The following is a 7822-nucleotide window of genomic DNA, read 5'->3' as shown; positions in this document are numbered from 1 at the left end:
CATAACGACTGTGGGTTTGTTAGGCATTCCTCCATCAGGTGAGCATCACCGCAAAGGACACAACTTGCGTTCGTCTGAGTGATTGCGCTGACCTGCCCTTTCTTCGCTCCCATATTATTAATTGCAATGCCTTGTATTAAACTCATCATCGCCATCATTTGATTTTGAAAGGATGCAATGGCCCCATTGTTTGCGTTATTTTCGTTGATTCTTGATCTCTGATTAGTTTCCCTCCAATCTTCATGATTTTTGGAAATGCAATCAAGTATGCTCTTAGCTTCTCATATGTTTTGTCGAGCAGACCACTAACGGCTGCCGCATTGGCAGCGGTCTGCGAAGAGGGATTCAATCCTTGGTAGAAAATCTCCATTTGCAGGCAGTCTGGTAAGCCATTGTGAGGACAGTCTCTTACCAACCACTTGAACCTCGCCCAAGCATCGCTGAACGATTCATCATCTTCTTGTTCAAAATTTGTTATCAATTTTCTTCTCCTACCATTCTCAGTTGGTGGAAAATACTTCTTCATAAACTTTTCCACCACCTATTCCCATTAAGTTATCTCTCCCGGTTCGAGAGAGTATACCCAATTCCTCGCTTGATCACACAAAGAAAAAGGAAACAGCGTTAGTCAAACTTCCTCAATTGAGATGTTTGGGAACACAAAAGTGTTGCAGATTTCTATGAAGCTCCGGAGGTGGGCGTGCACGTCTTCGCCATGCCTCCCTCCAAACTGCCCAGTAGCCTGGATCATCTGCAACATCACCGGCTTCATTTCAAACCTCGATCCATTTAACGCCGACCTCATCATTCGCCAGAAGGATGGGTTGGCCATTATATTGTTCGCATTAGCGACCCTTTCTACCGGTTGCTCTGCCATTCTTGGTGTTTCTTCTTGTTGTTATTGGTGGTCCCTCAATCTTCTTCTAAAAGTCCTCTCAATCTCCGAGTCATAATTCGCTAGAGATTGAGAATCCTGCAAAGAAATAAAAAAAATACAGTTAAAAAACTATTTTGCCGAAGTCCCTGACAACGGCGCCAAAAAATTGATGCGTAATTTTATTAAGTGAAAATATGAATGACATACGTTGGTGGATTGCGTTGTGCACTCATGTTTCCCCAGCAGAATTCAAGTGTAAATTCTCCTGAGTTTCTTGGTAAGTCTAGGGTCAATCACAGGGACTTGTGAAAATAGATTGCGTTGATAGTTTTTGGATGAAAACTTTGCGGTAAACGGTAAATAAATGAAGTGTTTAGTTTGTTGTTTACGTTGATAAAAAAAAAAAAGAAATAAATAAATGCGGCGGATTTGAGAAACGAAATTTGCATTGATAGATGCAATGAGTATACGATGAACGGGTTGAGAAGATTTTTAGCTAGCATTACTTGGGAATGCGTCAGACTATGCGATCATGTTACTACCATACACAGCAAGTCATTTTCCAATGTAAATGCGATGCTCCTAAATCTAGGATGCATATGTTTCATGCAAAATGTCCATAGAGCTTATTCCTAACTCTCTACTCTTGTCCTATGCATCGATGCAAAATGCATGGAAGCAAGGTGACCGCATACAATCATATCTTATTGCTAAGATGCATGTGATGCGTTGATAACCAATAGTGCTCATCCCTAAGCACCTATCTCTCGTTTATTCGTTCTAATCTGGTTCTTCCAAACCTAGATTTTGACCTGACCTTCCCAAGTCTAGATCCTGTCCTTAGACTACCCTCTCGAGTATCTCTAATAGACGAATGAAGTATACATAAACAAGATAATCACAAAGAATGAAGATTCCCTAGTTGCTAGCTATGCTAAATGCTTCTCAACCATTCATTCAATGCCTAATTTAGCTAGCAACTCATGCGTGAATCACAGAGAGTGAACAAATATAGAGAAAGAAATTCCATTCTTAATAAATGAGTTAAGCACAACTTTAATGCCAATGCTGAAGTATTCCATGTCTTATAAAGACTTTCACCCAGATGCGTCCACCATGTTGTGCTGACCAAGTTGCAGCGATCCTTCTCGGGTGAATATTTGCGAGCACGATGAATGCAAAGTCTTGCGGCGAAGTTGCGTTCGACCGATGATTTCCTATGATTGCAATCTTGCATTGCGTTAATGCATATTCTGCACAAAAAATACAAAAATCAATAGTTCTAATGCGCTGAACGAATGCAACCGCAATATTATAGAATTTATGCTTAATGAACGCAATTTAACATATTTCATCAACGCAATCCAACATTATTTAATAAGTTAGCACTATAATAACGTGCATTTCTGCCCGTTATCAATGTGCTAACCATGTCCGTCCATAAAAGTTCGCAGCGTCGTAATGTTGTAAAGCAACATTGCAATGCTGCACATTCTGCCTTAGAGCATCAGGGTAGAGCATCAAGCTAACGTTGCAACACTGTGACAGTGTAGTGGCAGTTTCGTAATTTTCACTGTTTTGAAGCCTGACAGCTCAAATCACCTCCAAATTGCTTAAAATCAGTCTTGTTTATCTCTGATTTCTTGGTTCTACCTCCTCGGTGCATGGTACCTACAAAATAAGATAATAAACACATAAAATACGTTAACGAGCTTAAATTAAGCTAAGAATAATAGTTCTTTTTTAGAGCTAACAAAGACAGACAAGGTATATAACAAACATGTATTCATACTGCAAATCTGAATTTGTCAATACACGAATTACAATACAAATACACAAAATAAAGAGAAAGGGTCAGAAAGTCAAGCTCTAGTTCGCAATGACTTGCTTTCTTCGGCTAGTTTTACAGTTGCTTCACTTATACGATTGACCAATATTATCCTCTTCTCTCCCTAGAATCCTAAGCTCTCACTAAGGAATTTCTATGGAAAATTGGTACGGTTTCTGGCAGAATTTATTCTTAGGGTATTCTTCTCGTCTCCTTATTAGCTCTAAAAAAGAGCTAATATTCCTAGCTTAATTCAGGCTCGTTAGTGGATTTTATGTGTTTATTTTCCTATTTTGTAGGTATCGAGCAACCAAGAGGTAGAATTAACAATTTGGTGAAGAATTTCTAAGGGTTCCTGAAAGAATTTCTTCTCAGGGGATTCTTCTCGTCTCCCACAATGTATCCCATGATATATATCACAATGTTTGTATTAAAACATCCATATCCTTTCCGCATGGCATTTGCATGGGTATTTATAGCCATTTGCGAGCACTTCTTTTCTCTAACTTATGATTGCGTTGATGGGGCACACTAAATTCATATTCTGCTGCGCCGTCTGCAACGTGTTAAGGGTTCATTGAATCTTCAACAAAGTTTTCCTATCGGCCACCAACGCAACTTGTGATGTGACACCCACCGCCCATGTCATGTCATGTCTCAATGCTTTTTACCTTATGCGATCGTCTTTCCTTTTCTTCACTCATAATTCTTGCTTGATCGCATTAGTGGGTATGCAACATGCGATCGCACATTCATCAGACTGCTGAAGGATATTCTGCATAGAAGTAGCGAAATTAGTGTGAAATTTAAATATGTTATGCGTTAAAAGTATGTGATCGCATGCTCCGCTTTTTGTATAGATTTATTGGTAAAAATTATCTAAATTTCATGCTTTTGCCTTATTATTTTAAATGAAAGAGATATAATAACTTGTGTTTCTACAAGTTATCACACCCCCAAATTTAAACTCGTGCCACCTTTTTGAGGCAGTGGGGTTGGGATCACTTATTCAGGCATTGATCACGATTCTTGCCTTCGTTTTGGCGCTTTTCCCTTTTCCTCATTTCTTACCACCACTAGCCTTTGTTCTTTTTCTTTACTAAGGCCGCCACCTACTGCTCCGTTCTTCTTTTCTTCCTTTTTTTGTTTTTCCGTATCTTTTTTCTATGCATCTACCTTCCTGCCTTTACTTTATGTAAATCGTGTTTAGCGCGTTGAACCTTCTCCTTTCTAATTCTCCTATTCTTCACTTTCTTCTTTAAGTCCCTTTTTAAATTTCATCGCAGAACGTACTATGCTATCCATTGATTTTTCAAGTTGCAATGGAACATTCATGTGATCAAGCTTCTCATCACGAATCTCGCGATGGAGTTCTGTCACTGCGATTAGACATTCTTCCTCCTTCCATATTTCACCAAGGCTTTCCCTCACTCTTTTGACCTTTCTCTAGAACTCTTTCACCAACGCCTCCGTAGTAGAGGCAGAAGTGCCTACTTTATTGTTTCTTTTCCTTCTTTCTTTTCCACTTATTCTCTCCAGGGGCTCTTCCATCCACTTCGATGTCGCCTTGTGTCTCCTTAGCCACTGTGCTGATTGACTCAAGTGGCGATGGCTTGACCTCAACTTGCTGACCGCCTGATTGATTGACCACGCCTTCGTCCAAGGATTCGAGAGGCTTTAGATTTTTTTAGAATTTCTCCATAGACTTCTTGCTCATCCTTACACCTTGCCTCGCTTGTGGCGGAGGCTGATGGTCGAAGGGGATTATGGGGCAATGAGGACTGGGATTCCGTTGTGATTGATGGGATGAGTATGGGGTTGAATGGTGAAGGTGATGCCACAGTGGGTGGTAGTGCCTAAGTCAATGCGGCGGTGACCAAGAATGAACTTGCGTTGATGGAAACAAAAGGGGACACTACTTCGTAGGAGAAAGTTGGGGTTGTTGATCGGGCTGAAGAAGGGGTATTTTGACCTTCCATTTGAATCGTGGATGGAGTAGGTATGATCGAAGAGAGGGCTGGAGGGTTCTTTATGTTCACGGGGAGGCTTTTGGAATGTAGAGGGCTTATGACTTTAGGTTCGCGTAAAGAAGAAGGGTGTCTGAAGAGGGAGAGGGTTTAAATAGGCAAAGGATGAAGAGGAAACGAATAGCTGCCTCGTGATTCGAGGTAACGATAGTGCCACACACATTAGTGGCGGACAGTAAGAATGTCTAACAGCATGTATTTTCACCGTCCTATGGTGGGATGACGTATTATTCCCTCAACTACGACGGGTTCTTGGAGATGCATTGGGATATAATTCTCCTGCATCTTCGAGACTCGTCGCATTAAGAAACCCCAATTACCCCCTTTCTCTAACGTTTTTTTTAGTAGCCAAGGATAACCAAAAACATATAAACAAAGAGAGCAGAAACAATTAAGCAACAAGAATAAAGTATAAAAAAAAGAAATGAAAATAAAGGATACCAAAAAAAGGAGAAGATATGTCCCTTGAAAGATATTTCTTTATAGCATAGGGACTTCCTTTTATTGCACCATTTGGGCTTTCCTAGATCTATGAAGGTCTTTTCGCGATTGAGATAAACTACCTTGATGATGAATGGTCCTGACCAACGCGATTTTAGCATGCCTGGAAAAAGATGTAATCTATAATTAAACAAGAGAACTTTTTGGCCAATTTCAAAATTTTTCTTACAAATGCATTGATCTTGCCAACACTTTGTTCAATTCTTGTATATTTTAGTGTTCTCTTATGCTTGTAGTTTCCACTTATCTAACTCCAATTAATAGAGTTTCAATCTAATATATATATATATATATATATGACGTTGAGATCGAATCCTGCTCATAGTTGGATGTCCGCATGACACTCGTGGGGGCAAGCTTAAACCAAGGTGGTAATCGTGATCAACGCAGAAACTAAGTGATCACAACTCCTCTGCCAAACAAAATGATTGGCATGAGTTTGGACTGAAAAGAGCGCCTCGCTCGTAGTTGGATGTCCACATGACACTTGTGGGGGCAAGCCAAAACGAAGGTTGGGTACTCGGATCAGTGCAAGATCACAAAACTAAGAATTAAATCATGTGAAAACCATAACCACTTGAACACCTCGACTTGAAAAGATTTAAAATAAATCATGTGATGTCTTGGGAAATGAGTAAAGATATTTTTTTTAAAGATTAAGCTCACGGTCCCTAAAGGTTAGAAATATTTTAGGAAGAGATTAGGATAGAAATTAATAATGACAACGGTTCAGCAGTTTGAATGAAACATTATGAGAAGTCTAGGTAGGATAAAGGCAATTGAAATTTTGAGAAATCATTAGTTTATGCTTGAGAACAAGCATTGTTTTAAATTTTGGGGTGTGATCACTTGTAGAAATACAAGTTATTAAAGCTAAAATTATTAAAACAATGAGAGAAGGTGATAGTAAATAGGCAATATTACGATTGAACGCACCAAACTAAAAGCAAAATCACGATCGGTAACTTTCATCACATAAAACCAATTAAACTTAGTTAATCTTGTATTTTTTTGCAGGAACAAGGCGATAGCACGATCTCCTGAGTTGGCAATCCAATGGTACTTCAAAAACAAATGCGTGATGACCTTATATAAAGACGGTGACCTAATGTGATAAAACGTGATGGGATATGAAGCCGATAGCAGTCAAATAAAAAATTTAGTTGGCGGCCGTTGAAGACCATACAGTTGCAAATCCATTGAACCTTCAGTGACCATTAGATGGGGCAACAGGGTATGGAAATTAATGGTGCTCATCCACGCAATTATTAATGAGATGAATAACTTGTTTTTTTTTTAAGTCTATAAATACCATTCAATGCTACCAAACTAGGTGCGGATTAATTTCGGAGGGTCGAGAGACTGCTAAAACAACATGGAAGAGAGACACCAACCCATACCTAACCCTTTTGAGAGCAAGAGTTTACAAATTAGGAAAGAATTGGAGTGCTAAAAGTCGTGTAAATGCCAGAGGAAGCAAGATACTACTTACCTGGCTTAACACTTACATCATCTATTGTTTTGTACTTCAGCATTTTATTTGCAAGAATGGAAATTAAATTTCAATCTATGTTCATTCTTTCACGCCATACATGAGTAGCTAAATTTGTAAATTTGTTGAGAAGTACTTAGCTAGCATGACTTAAGTTATGCACTTCATGCGATCATCTTGTCTTATGTATGCTTCATTCATCACTTTAAGTACTTGAAAGAGTAGTCTAAAGACATAGAATCTAGGCTTGAAAGACTCAGATTAGATCTCATAATCAAGAGTAGAGGAGATTTAAAAGTAAGTTCTATCTACTGCATTCCCTGCACATCGCATGCATCCTAGACACAGGAAATGTGTCCATATGCATTGTAAAATGTAGTGCTTAATATTTGTGTATAGCATGATCGCATGACTTGTAGAATATCTTAAGAAATGTTAGCAAAATCTCTTCTTAACCCTTTATCGCATATTTGTTACAACATCACTCTTCTATCGCTTTGCATTTAATTCCATCACCTTAAGAAATCAAAATCCCTCTCAGGCTTGCTCTTCTGGTAGAGGTGACCTTCACACCGAGCTTCAACGTCGGGGATTGGAAGGATTCTTAGCCCGGAGACTCACCTCTCAGTCTTGTCTCGTAATTATCCCAGATCTACACTGGAAATCGCTCCATACCAGTCTCTCTCTCAGATTAGTATATGCACATCTCTATGTATTCAAGTATATCTTTCAATGAAATTGCAGAGGCTATTTATAGGCGAAGCTTGGCTCTTTGACATTATGGTCCCCACTTTATGGTTAAGGTAGTTCCTGAAATGGTGGAGGGAATATTCCTTCTATTATGTAATCAACCCGTCAGAAATGCACAACTGAAAGTTGTACACGTATCAGAAGCCTCCGCAATTGCGGTTCTCTTTACATCTTCGATCGATCGCCACATGCAGTATTATTTTTTATTACTGCATGCGGTTGAATTTGTGTTGATCGCTAATCTCCTGATTGATTGTCGCATGTGCCGTCATTGCGTTGATCATCTCTTCGTTTCTGAATGATGGGCGCAATGCGACGTAGATGCGTTGTTTCTTTTATCTTTGAGC

At 39.2% G+C, this 7822-nt stretch overlaps 1 non-coding gene across 1 annotated transcript; it reads left to right on the top strand.

Moving 5' to 3' along the window:
- The first annotated feature begins 386 nt into the window (after positions 1-386).
- Positions 387-493, top strand: LOC120092295 (small nucleolar RNA R71). The gene has a single exon (XR_005486002.2). It is a non-coding gene; the product is annotated as a small nucleolar RNA R71 (small nucleolar RNA).
- The last annotated feature ends 7329 nt before the right edge of the window (positions 494-7822 follow it).

This window comes from Benincasa hispida, chromosome 11 (assembly GCF_027475165.1).
Source record: "Benincasa hispida cultivar pf3 chromosome 11, pf3_genome.v1.1, whole genome shotgun sequence".
Lineage (NCBI taxonomy): Eukaryota > Viridiplantae > Streptophyta > Magnoliopsida > Cucurbitales > Cucurbitaceae > Benincasa > Benincasa hispida.
This window is presented reverse-complemented; position numbering and strand designations above follow the sequence as displayed.